Consider the following 13,764-nt stretch of genomic DNA (forward strand, 5'->3'; position numbering starts at 1 on the left):
CCGCGATTATGCCCGTGATCTCAAAACGCACTACAATTGCAGGGGTGGGGGGTGTCAGCCTGTCAGTGCTCAGACCATATGCCACACACTGCATGGCTGTCGTCCAAGAAGGAAGCCTCTTCTAAAGATGATGCAAAAGAATGCCTGCAAACAGTTAGCTGAAGACAAGCTGACTTAGGACATGGATTACTGGAACCATGTCCTGTGGTCTGATGAGACGAAGATAAACTTATTTGGTTCAGATGGTGTCAAGCGTGTGTGGCGGCAACCAGGTGAGGAGTACAAAGACAAGTGTGTCTTGCCTACAGTCAAGCACGGTGGTGGGAGTGTCATGGTCTGGGGCTGCCCGAGTGCTGCCGACACTGGGGAGGTACAGTTTATTGAGGGAACCGTGAATGCCAACATGTACTGTGACATACTGAAGCTGAGCATTGATCCCCTACCTTCGGAGACTGGGCCGCAGGGCAGTATTCCAACATGAAGCTGAGGGTGAAGGTGATGGGCTGGCCAAGCATGACTCCAAACCCTATTGAGCATCTGTGGGACATCCTCAAACGGTAGGTTGAGGAGCGCAAGGTCTCCAACATCCACCAGCTCCGTGATGTCATCATGGAGGAGTGGAAGAGGACTCCAGTGGCAACCTGTGAAGCTCTGGGGAACTCCATGCCAGGCAGTGCTGGAAAATAATGGTGGCCACACAAAATATTGACACTTTTGGCCCAATTTGAAAATTTTCACTTAGGGGTGTACTCACTGTTGTTGCTAGCGGTATAGACATTAAGGCTACTTTCACACTGAGGCTTTTTTTAAGGCGCTAAAGGGCTAAAAATAGCGTCTGTAAAGCGCCTCCCCTGCCACCCCAATGTGAGAGCCCGAGTGCTTTCACACTGGAGTGATGGTGCTTGCAGTCCTGCAAGCAGCATCTTTGGGGCGTTGCGGGAGCAGTGTATACATTGCTCCTAAAACGCCCCTGCTATTGAAACCAATGGCCAGCTCTGCCAAAGCGCCCGCAAAGCTTCAGCAGTGGCGCTTTGTGGGCACTTTTAATCCTTTTTTGCCCGCTAGCGGGGGTCAAAAACACAGATAAAACTAGTGGCGCTTTAACACCGACCCCCCCCTGCCCCAGTGTGAAAGTGCCCTAATGGCTGTGTGTTGAGTTATTTTCAAGGGACAGCAAATTTACACTAATACAAGCTGTACACTCGCTACTTTACATTGTAGCAAAGTGTCATTTCTTCAGTGTTGTCACATGAAAGGATATAATAAAATATTTACAAAAATGTGAGGGATGTACTCACTTTTGTGAGATACTGTACACTCGTGTGTTTGAGCTTTGGGGTGCACACCTTAATGTCCTAATGCAACAGGCTGCATACACCTATGATTCCGCCCAAAGCCAATTTTCACTCTTTTGCATGGATAAAGTTCAATGAAGAGAGTTGAAACCCACTAATATTACAAAGACAGATTGGAGGGTGCAGTGACAGGGCACTGCTCTACGGACTGGCAGAAGGTGATTTGAAGATCTGTGATCCAACATCCTGAGGGATACAGAACAGCACAAAAACAACTTCTCTGACTACACACCAGAGAAATCTCATCTCATTTAGTAGGCCTGATCCCCTAGCAGGAAGCAGGTTAGTCCGGAGGTCATTCTGTGTGATTATATATACAAGTCAGAGGATGGTGGAGTTTTGGCAGGCCTATGTGTGTGAGGAAAATGTTCAGCTGCTGCTCTGAACCTGCTGAGTGAGCTTATAGCTCTTCTGAATGACAGTGCAACAAACGCCCTTCTAAGCAGAGGAACCTTCCCCACTGTCCTTTCTATTGGTAGGAAGAGACAAAGAAACTCGACAAAAAGATCTTCAGTTCTTAGGGCTCATATACAGTGGGGAAGTACGGAAAGTATTCAGACCCCTTTAAATTTTTCACTCTTTGTTATATTGCAGCCATTTGCTGAGTTCATTTTTTCCTCATTAATGTACACACAGCACCCCATATTGACAGAAAAACACAGAATTGTTGACATTTTTGCAGATTTATTAAAAAAGAAAAACTGAAATATCATATGGTCCTAAGTATTCAGACCCTTTGCTCAGTATTTAGTAGAGGCACCCTTTTGATCTAATACAGCCAAGAGTCTTTTTGGGAAAGATGCAACAAGTTTTTCACACCTGGATTTGGGGATCCTCTGCCATTCCTCCCTGCAGATCCTCTCCAGTTCTGTCAGGTTGGATGGTAAACGTTGGTGGACAGCCATTTTTAGGTCTCTCCAGAGATACTCAATTGGGTTTAAGTCAGGGCTCTGGCTGGGCCATTTAAGAACAATCACAGAGTTGTTGCGAATCCACTCCTTCGTTATTTTAGCTGTGTGCTTAGGGTCATTGTCTTGTTGGAAGGTAAACCTTCAGCCCAGTCTGAGGTCCTGAGCACTCTGGAGAAGGTTTTCGATCAGGATATCCCTGTACTTGACCGCATTCATCTTTCCCTTGATTGCAACCAGTCGTCCTGTCCCTGCAGCTGAAAAACACCCCCACAGCATGATGCTGCCACCACCATGCTTCACTCTTGGCACTGTATTGGACAGGTGATGAGCAGTGCCTGGTTTTCTCGTTTTCTCCACACATACCGCTTAGAATTAAGGCCAAAAAGTTCTATCTTGGTCTCATCAGACCAGAGAATCTTATTTCTCACCATCTTGGAGTCCTTCAGGTGTTTTTTTAGCAAACTCCATGCGGGCTTTCATGTGTCTTGCACTGAGGAGAGGCTTCCATCGGGCCACTCTGCCATAAAGCCCCGACTGGTGGAGGGCTAATGGTTGACTTTCTACAACTTTCTCCCATCTCCCAACTGCATCTCTGGAGCTCAGCCACAGTGATCTTTGGGATCTTCTTTGTCTTTCTCACCAAGGCTCTTCTCCCCCGATAGCTCAGTTTGGCCGGACGGTCAGCTCTAGGAAGGGTTCTGGTCATCCCAAACGTCTTGCATTTAAGGATTATGGAGGCCACTGTGCTCTTAGGAACCTTAAGTGCAGCAGAAATTTTTTGTAACCTTGGCCAGATCTGTGTCTTGCCACAATTCTGTCTCTGAGCTCTTCAGGCAGTTCCTTTGACCTCATGATTCTCATTTGCTCTGAGATGCACTGTGAGCTGTAAGGTCTTATATAGACAGGTGTGTGGCTTTCCTAATCAAGTCCAATCAGTATAATCAAACACAGCTGGACTCAAATGAAGGTGTAGAACCATCTCAAAGATGATCAGAAGAAATGGACAGCACCTGAGTTAAATATATGAGTGTCACAGCAAAGGGTCTGTATACTTAGGACCATGTGATATTTCAGTTTTTCTTTTTTAATAAATCTGCAAAAATGTCAACAATTCTGTGTTTTTCTGTCAATATGGGGTGCTGTGTGTACATTAATGAGGAAAAAAAATGATTTTAGCAAATGGCTGCAATATAACAAAGAGTGAAAAATTTAAGGGGGTCTGAATACTTTCCGTCCCCACTGTACATTTTGCGTTTACAAATTCAGTATAATGTTGCATGTCATGTCAGATGCAGGATTGAGGCATGCTATCCAGTGCATTATGGAAATCTCAATAATCTCATATCATCAAATACTAAACACTGAGGGCAGCTGCATGTTACCATGACCTGCAGCAACCCAGATTAAATGCATTGGTGAAATGCAATACATTTGTTCCAACTGCCACCCCAATGCACCTTGCTGTCAGAGGTGCGCCACAGTGCAGCACGCAACAACATATTATAGTAAGGTGACCAGATTTGAAATGAAATCCAGGGACTTTTTTTTTTTTTTTTTTTATAGGCAAATGGTAAACTATTTTATAAGCATATTTTCCTCAAATTATATATGCAGTGTATGTGGTGTTTATGGAAAGATTGTATGATATATACGTTATTTCTCACATTTTGTCCATGAGATTAAAAAAAGACACTTCTTAGAATTTTTTGAGATATGACTACCAAATGTTATGAAGATAAGATCGAGAAAAAATAGAGTGCAGGGCTTAGGAATGCGCTACATAAAGAATGCAGGGCTCAGCAGTGCCCATCTATGCAGCCTCCCCAGTGCCCAGCAATGCAGCCTCACCTTTGCCCAGCAATGCAGCCTCATCTGTGCCCATGTATGCAGTCTCACCAGTGCCCAACAATGCAGCCTTACCTGTGCACAGCAATGCAGCCTCACCAGTGCCCAGCAATTCAGCCTCACCAGTGCCTATCCAATGCAGCCTCACCAATGCCTATCCAATGCAACCTCACCTGTGCCCAGCAATGCAGCCTCACCTGTGCCCAGCAATGAAGCCTCACCTGTGCCCATGTATTCAGCCTCACCTGTGCCCATGTATGCAGCCTCACATGTGCCCAGCAATGCAGCCTCACCTGTGCCCATGTATGCAGCCTCACCAGTGCTCATGTATGCAGCCTCACCTGTGCCCATGTATGCAGCCTCACCTGTGCCCATGTATGCAGCCTCACCTGTGCTCAGCAATGCAGCCTTACCAGTGCCCAGTAATGCAGCCTGACCAGTGCCCAGCAATGCAGCCTCACCAGTGCCCAACAATGCAACCTTTACCAGTGCCCATCTATGCAGCTTCGCCTGTGCCCATGTCTGCAGCCTCACCAGTGCCCATGTCTGCAGTCTCACCAGTGCCCATGTATGCAGCCTCACCAGTGCCCATGTATGCAGCCTCACCAGTGCAGGGCATAGGAGAGCCAGCGACATCACGCAGGCCAGCATTGCCTGCTGTAACAGCTTTAATTTGAATCGCAAGGTGCCCGCCGTCACATAAGTCCCGCCTCCTTGGTCAGCTCCTACCTATGATCGACAGAACACATCCCAGCATTGGACAGGTGTGCTGTCTATCAAAGGAGCCAGAATAGGAGGTTGCACTTGTGTGACAGCGGGCACCCAGTGATTTAAATTAAAGCTGTTACAGTGGGCGACGCCGGCCTGACACCCCCCCAGTGTGTGGCACCCTGGACTGCCCCCCTCTGCCTCAGCACCCGCCCAGGATTGGCCCTGCACCTGGCGCCGCCCCTGCAATCCGGGGACAAATCCAGGGACAGACTTGCTCCGGGGACAGCGTCTTCAATCCGGGGACTGTCCCCGGAAACTGAGGATGTCTGGTTACCGTATATTATAGTGCATCACAGCGTGCTGCCCAAAAATGGCGCATGTATTATTTTCTGGTAGAACGCCACACCACAACATGTTAGTGCTTTCATGACCAAGGTGCAGTGATGTGTCATTTGCATGTCATATGCGTAGCTGCACCTTGCAATAGAACGTGTAGTCACGCACACATTACCAAAACACCCTAGTGGGCACAAGCCCTAACAGGTATGGTGTGATGGAGTGTTTGTAATGTCATTCCCTACTGGAAGAAGAACAGGAATGGTCTCCATGTTGAATCTTACCCAATCACAAAACAATACCAGAGCACCAAGACCAATATACAGAGGAGGGTTGGGATGGGGGGGGGTTACTATATTGAGTCTGTGGCTCTAAGTGGAGACACCTCGCCATTCAGACATCGTTTAGAATGGAAGCCACAGTCTGTGAAACACAGTGGATGTTAAATATCTACCCGTTCCCTATTCAGACCTGCAATCATAACATCTGGCAGCAGAAAGCCTTCATTCACCAACTTTGTTTGTGACTCTAAGAGGTCTTGTGACCCAAATTCCATAAAAGTAGCTCATTCTGGAAAATGTGTATCACAATAAACCCATATCCTTTAGGAACACCCACTATTCACCATGCTCACCAATAAATGTAGCACAGTTGTTTGATGCACATTCTTTGGCCCTCAGAATCTGTCTCTACCATGAAATGGCCACTTGGTTGGTTTGGTCTCCCAAGCCAAAGGTTCCCCCGTCTTGCCACATACACCCAGGGATTTATTATGACACAACTGGCAGGGCTGTATTACAGGCCGGTCAGAAGCAAGTGTGTTTCACTACGCCAGGAAGATTCTGGATATAGCCAGTTCACTAAGAGAGAAAGATAGGCATGCTGGCAGCAAAACAAAGGAAAATACTAAAACAATGCAATATGTGTAAAACAATGTTAGTGTAGTATATAGTGTATCACAATGTATGAAAACATGGACAAAAACATAAAGGAATATAAATTTCAAGCTTCTAGATGATTATGGAGGGCTATTTGTAAAGATCGGGCTAATAATCATTTTTCACTTTGTTGTAGCTCTTTACCAAAATTTAGCTTGTTTTTTTGACAGGCTATAAAAACTGGACTTTGGAAGGTGCTGTGAACGAAAAACGAGGGAAAAAAAAAGGTGAAAAACTGCCAAAATGCAGCCACAAAAAATTGTCATATCAGTGAGAACAGTCTTTTATTATTCCTGGTTTAGAATGACCTCCATGTATGATTCTACACAGGTATATAAACTATTAACACTCAGCAATACAATTACTTGTATCAAGCTAAATACATTAATTTCTAGATTTAAAGCCCAAATTAAGTCTCACATCTTTTTTAATTCTGTATACCTAAAAAGCCCCCCCCCCCCCCCCCAATGGCATGATCTGTGTCTAATTTTGGCTTGGAAATGTGTTAAAGCACTATTATGTCAATGAATTGCTGCTTCCTGTACTCCCTTCCAGTGCTCTGTACTTGCAGAGCTAAGTAGCAGCTTACACAAACTTGTATTACAGAGAAGGGGAGGGGCATCTCTGACCAGGGCTGTTGCTGAGTGTTGATTGCTAAGTGCACTGGGTCTGACTCTGGTGGCATTGCACAGCCATTTTAACAGGAAAGTGGACATAAGACTATAAAATTGTGGATTCTTAGTAAAAGGGTTGTCTGTTTTCAACTGGGCTTTAAAAAGCCCAGCTGAAAATCTTTAGGAGTAAAATATATTTAAAAAAGCAGCTTAGAGCACATTGGCTGAGTGGGCAGGTAACACAACCATAATTGGCAATCACATCGAAGACCTGGGAATGGCACATTATTTTAAAGACCACTCAGCTCTGCCTCGAGTTTGGAATTAATAGAGAGGATTTGACTTTACAAACAGCATACAAGGGGCTGCGGATATGGAGGACTGTTTAAAACTGCACACAAATCTTTAGGTTTGAAGAACATTTTGGAAATTGTAATCACACAGCAAAAAATGCAACATGTAGATTTTATCTTGGGTACAATTCGATGCAAATGGTTGATGTGGCCTGACACCCTCCTTGTTCTCTGCTTCAGTAAAGAAGCTGGTTTGTGTCCCTCAGAGGGAAGGATGAAGAATTTGGGAACATCCATGAGGATTGTGCCTCCCCCCCCAGCCCCGGGGTTCATCCATTCCGGTCACAGCTGATAAAACACTGATTTATAGAGAGGCAGCTGACGCTACAGTAAGAGACGATCAGTGCTGCATGTTTATACAGAGCCCACATATCCCACAATGTTTAATAAACTGTCTGTGCTCCACACGGCATGCAGGAATTCTCACCGTGTACTATTAATATGAGCGCAGCCTGTACCACTGCCATTGCAGCAGTTTAGCATCAAACGTCTGACCACAGCAGATGTATGAACCACACAGGCCCTACAGGTCATATACAGTATATCGGTATATTATATTACATATATACTGTATATATATATATGTATATATATATAAAAAACACCCACACACAGACAAAACGGGACATCTATGGACTGAATTGAGAATACCATGTACAGTGGGGAAAATAAATATTTGATCTCCTGCAGATTTTGTAAGTTTGCCCACTTACAAAGAAATGAAGGATCTATAATTGCTATCATAGGTGTATTTTAAATGATAGAGATAGAATATCAACCAAAAATCCAGAAAAAACACACATGATACAATTGTTATAAATTGAGTTGTAGTTCAGTGAGTAAAATAAGTATTTGATCTCCTACCAACCAACAACAATTCTGGCTCCCACAGACTGGCTACAGTATTTGCTCATGTGGTACACACAATAATTTAAGAAGGCATTCCTAACGACAACTCGTTATGTGTATAAAAAACACCTGTCTACAGAATCTTTCTTCCATTCACACCTCATCATCATGGGCAAGACCAAAGAGCTGTCAAAGGACACCAGGGACAAGATTGTAGACTTGCACAAAGCTGGAATGGACTACATGACCATCAGCAAGAAGCTTGGTGAGAAGGAGACAATTGTTGGAGCGATTATTTGCAAATGGAAGAAATATAAAATAACCAATCACCCTCCGTCTGGAGCTCCATGCAATATTTTGCCTCATGGGGAAAGGATGATCCTAAGAAAAGTGAGGGATCAGCCCATAACTACACGGGAGGAGCTTGTGAATGATCTCAAGGCATTTGGGACCACAGTCACCAAACAAATCATTAGTAGATGGGCAAAAGGAGAGGGGTTTTTAAACTAGGCGACGGGGGGGGGGGGGGCAGAGATAGAGATAGTCAGCGCAGAACATATTCCAGAGGGTAGTATTGGGGGCATTAGTGGTAGGTTGACTAAAGCACATAAACCCAAGGCAAGTATAGTAACTAGTAGATATAGAGAGATACAGTCAGCGCAAAAACACCACCTTAAATAATATTGCAAGCAGCTGAACACTAAAGGCAAATATATAAACCCTTTTAGAAATACAAAGATAAAATACAGTGCAGCGCTACAATAGCAATCAGCGGACTAAAATAATATAAACATGACATAAGTCCATAAAAATCCTCTATTATGAAGAGAAGAAATGTAGATTTGATAGAAAGGCTTATCCTCTGCGGTGATAAGGGTGCTTCATGCAGATTCAGAAGTGCTCCTTAATCCGTGCTACCACCACCGGCTAGCCAAACCTCTCACCTTAAATTATGGACCCCTGAACAAACAGATGGGTCACACAGGCATTCACCACGAGTTGTGGCTATAGATGGAATCTTGGGTGGGGAAACGGGCGCATCTCTTTGAAAAACTGCACTCAGTAGCTTTACATTTTGCATCCGTGGTAACATGAAATATAAAGGATAATATAGTGCACACTGTATGGCTAAAACATTTATTTTATTTAAAAGACAGGTACTCACATAAGAAGCACTACACCCTAGTGCTAGGATAATTGGCGTACTAAAACATCAGTTGTAACATCGATAGATAAGGCAGCTGCAGTGACGTCTAGGGATACTCCCGCACGCATATCATCCAAATAAGGACTTCCTCAGCGGTAGTGGAGTCCCATACGTCCGGTTAATATTTATAAGGAGCCCCTTATCAATATCACCTGTGTACTGAAGCCTGGGTGGCAGACGTCCAATCAGAACGTGCCACTCGGGGGTGAAAGGAAAAACTTCCTGTACATTTACTAGGGTTGCCATAGTGATTGTGGCGTCATCGACGGTATGACGCCCGATCACGTGACCCTGAATGCCAGGAGGTACTTCCTAAATAATACAGAGTTAGCCCCAGCGTCTTCCACACGCTGCACTGTATTTTATCCAAGTATAGTAACAAGTCCTAGTTGCAATCTTGGAACACCCAATAAGAGGATAGTATGTGACCGATGTAAACTACGTGGCATGGTCACCAATCCCAGGAGCCTGGCAGACAAGATGGGTGAACTAGAGATACTGTTGTAGAAGGAGGATTTGGATTTTGTGGGAATTTCAGAGACCTGGTTGAACAGCTCTCAGGATTGGCTGGCAACCATTCAAGGGTATACCCTTTATCGCAGGGATAGAGAGGGTAAAAAGGGGGGAGGGGTATGCCTATATATCAAGAATAATGTACAAGTGAATTTGAGAAATGACATCACTAAAGGGAGCTAGGGAGGAGGTGGAATCCTTATGAGTAGAGCTCCAAAGGGATGAAGCCAAGGGGAAAATATTACTGGGCGTATGCTATAGGCCCCCTAACCTGAGGGAACAGGGCGAGACGGATCTCCTATCACAAGTTGGATTAGCCGCAAGGATAGGAAGTGTTATCATATTGGGGGATTTTAATTATCCAGACATAGACTTTGCGGAGGGAAGCACACATTTGTCTAAGCCCTCATTCACGCGAGGCGGATCCGCTGCCATGGAGTCCGCCGGCTCAGCGGGAGGTCTCTCCATTGATGTCTGCTGAGCCGGCGGATGACAGGTCCCTCTCTGCTCACTGAGCGCGTAGGGGCTTGTCGAGCGCCACTGGTTGCAGCGTGTCCGTTTTCGTCAGATCTCACCCAATCCGCCAGGGACGGGTGCGAACGTAGGGCCATCCCTCTGATTTTGGCAGATCGGACCGGGTCAGATGTCAGCGGACATGTCACCGCTGACATCCGTCGCTCCATAGCCTTACATAAAATCTTAGGAACAAAGAACATGGAGGAGAGATGGGTTTGCTTTAAGAGCATATTAAATAAGGGCATTAGCCAATGCATCCCATTGGGTGATAAATTTAAAAGAGCAACAAAAGTCTTGGATTACTTAACTCCAATGTAAAAATGCATATAAAAGCAAAGGAGAAGGCCTTCAAAAAATGCAAGGTTGAGGGATCATCAGCATTCAGACTTTCTAAAGAATGAAACAAGAAATGTAAGGGTGCAATTAGGGCAGCTAAGATAGAACACAAAAAACACAGCAGAGGAGAGCAAAAAAAATCCCAAGAAATTCTTTAAGTATGTAAACAGTAAAAAAGGGAGGACAGACCATATTGGCCCCATAAAGAATGAGGAAGGACATCTGGTTACAAAGGATGGGGAGATGGCGAAGGTATTTATTCTTCTCCTCAGTCTTCACGAGGGAATCGGGGGGCTTCAGTAACCAAAACTGCAGTGTTTATCCTTATGACACATCACAGAAAGCACCTCCATGGTTAACAGAGGACAGATATAAAATTAGACTTGGGATACTTAACATTAATAAATCACTGGGACCAGATGGCTTGCATCTGAGGGTACTTAGGGAACTCAGTCAAGTAATTGCCAGACCATTGTTCCTAATTTTTTCTGACAGTCTACTGACTGGAATGGTACCAGGTGATTGGAGAAAAGCCAATGTAGCACCAATATTTAAAAATGGCACAAAATACATCCCTGGGAATTACAGACCAGTTAGCCTAACATCAATAGTATGCAAGCTCTTAGAGGGGATGATAAGGGACTATATACAAGATTTTAGTATAGAGAATGGCATCATTAGCAGTAATCAGCATGGATTCATGAAGAATCGTTCTTGCCAAACCAATCTATTAACCTTCTATGAGGAGGTGAGTTGCCATCTAGATAAAGGAAGACCCGTAGACGTGGTGTATCTGGATTTTGCAAAAGCATCTGACACAGTTCCCCATAAACGTTTACTGCACAAAATAAGGTCAGTTGGCATGGACCATGGGGTGAGTACATGGATTGAAAACTGACTATAAGGGCGAGTTCAGAGGGTGGTGATAAATGGGGAGTACTCAGAAGGGTCAGAGGTGGGTAGTGGGGTCCCCCAGGGTTCTATGCTGGGACCAATCCTATTTATTTTGTTCATAAACCACCTAGAGGATGGGGTAAACAGTTCAATCTCTGTATTTGTGTACGATACTAAGCTAACCAAGGCAATAACTTCTCCGCAGGTTGTGGAAACCTTGCAAAAAGATCTGAACAAATTAACTGAACTACATGGCAAATGAGGTTTAATGTAGAAAAGTGTAAAATAATGCATTTGGGTGGCAAAAATATGAATGCAATCTATACACTGCGGGGAGAACCTCTGGGGGAATCTAGGATGGAAAAGAACCTGGGGGTACTAGTAAATGATAGGCTCAGCAATGGCATGCAATGCCAAGCTGCTGCTAACAAAGCAAACAGAATATTGGCATGCATTAAAAAGGGGATTAACTCCAGAGATAAAACGATAATTCTCCCACTCTACAAGACTCTGGTCCGGCCGCACCTGGAGTATGCTGTGCAGTTCTGGGCACCAGTCCTCAGGAAGGATGTACTGGAAATGGAGCGAATACAAAGAAGGGCAACTAAGCTAATAAAAGGGCCTGGAGGATATTAGTTATGAGGAAAGCTTGAGAGCACTGAACTTATTCTTTCTGGAGAAGAGAGGGGATATGATTTAAATTTATAAATACTGTACTGGTGATCCCACAATAGGGATAAAACATTTTCGCGGAAGGGAGCTTAACAAGACACATGGCCACTCATTAAAAATTAGAAAAAAAAAGGTTTAACCTTAAACTACGTAGAGGGTTCTTTACGGTAAGAGTGGCAAGGATGTGGAATTCCTATCCACAGGCGGTGGTCTCCGCGGGGAGCATCGATAGTTTATAAAAACTATTAGATAAGCACCTGAACAACCCCAACATACAGAGATATACAATGTAATACTGACATACTGTATAATCACACACATAGGTTGGACTAGATGGACTTGTGTCTTTTTTTCAACCTCACCTACTATGTAACTATGTAACACAATACGCCGCCATGGATTGAAATCCTGCAGCGCCCGCAAGGTCCCCTCGTCAAGAAGGCACATGTACAGGCCCACCTGAAGTTTGCCAATGAACATCTAAATGATTCAGAGAAGGATTGGGGGAAAGTGCTGTGGTCAGACGAGACCAAAATTTAGCTCTTTTGCATTAACTCGACTCGCCCTGTATGGAGGAAGAAAAATGCTGACTATGACCCTAAGAACTAGACATGTGCATTCGCTTTAGTCCGAATGCATTTTCGTCCGAATTTCGGGTATTTTCGTTATCGTTTTAACAAACGATAATGAACGTGCAGAATCCGAAAACCGAAAGATCCGACATAAACAAATGCTTTATTTTCGTTTTCGTTGCAACAACAATTCAATATAGATAGGAGATTCAACGTGACGCTGACAATAGCGATCTGTGTCCATCGAACCTGTGGTCTAATGTGCCTAACCTTAGCTCTATTAGTCCAAGATTATTCTACATAGAGAGGAAAGATTCGACATAGAGAGAAAAGATTCAACATTATAGAGACAATAGCAAAAAATGTCGAATGTGCCTAACCTAACTCTATTAGTCCAAGATTATTCGACATAGAGAGAAAAGATTCAACATGAAGATTCGACGAAGCAGTCGCCGTGAAAGGAAATTTATGGTCAAATGCTCCGCCCATAGGCTATAGAAGAATTCTAATGTTGGTTGACTAGTAATCATAATTAATAAATATAATTATTACTAGTGTCATACAACATTAGAATTCTACTATAGCTTGTAGGCGGAACATTCGACCGGTACGATTGCGGTGTCGTACAGTTTAGCTGCTCCGTCAAATCTTAGAACATTCGATAGACACCATAAGCCTTCAATGACAGATTCGACCTTAGTTATTTCGGATGAATGCATTTTTTAACGAAATAAATAAAAACGAATTTCGGGAGTAACTAAATAAATTTATTTTTCGGACGTAAACGAAATTCCGAAACGCAATATTTTAGTGTGCACATGTCTACTAAGAACACCATCCCTACAGTCAAGCAAGGAGGTGGAAACGTTATGCTTTGGGGCTGTTTCTCTGCTAAAGGTACAGGCCAACTTTGCCACATTGAGGGGCCAATGGACGGGGCCATTTATTGTAAAATCTTGGATGCGAACCTTCTTCCCTCAGCCAGAACACTGAAGATAGGTTGTGAATGGTTCTTCCAGCATGACAACGACCTGAAACATACCACCAAGGTAACAAAGAAGTGGCTCAAGAAGAACCACATTAAGTTCATGGAGTGGCCTAGCCAGTCTCCAGACCTTAATCGTATAGAAAATTTATGGAGG

Source organism: Aquarana catesbeiana, linkage group LG10, assembly GCF_042186555.1.
Source record: "Aquarana catesbeiana isolate 2022-GZ linkage group LG10, ASM4218655v1, whole genome shotgun sequence".
NCBI classification, from domain to species: domain Eukaryota; kingdom Metazoa; phylum Chordata; class Amphibia; order Anura; family Ranidae; genus Aquarana; species Aquarana catesbeiana.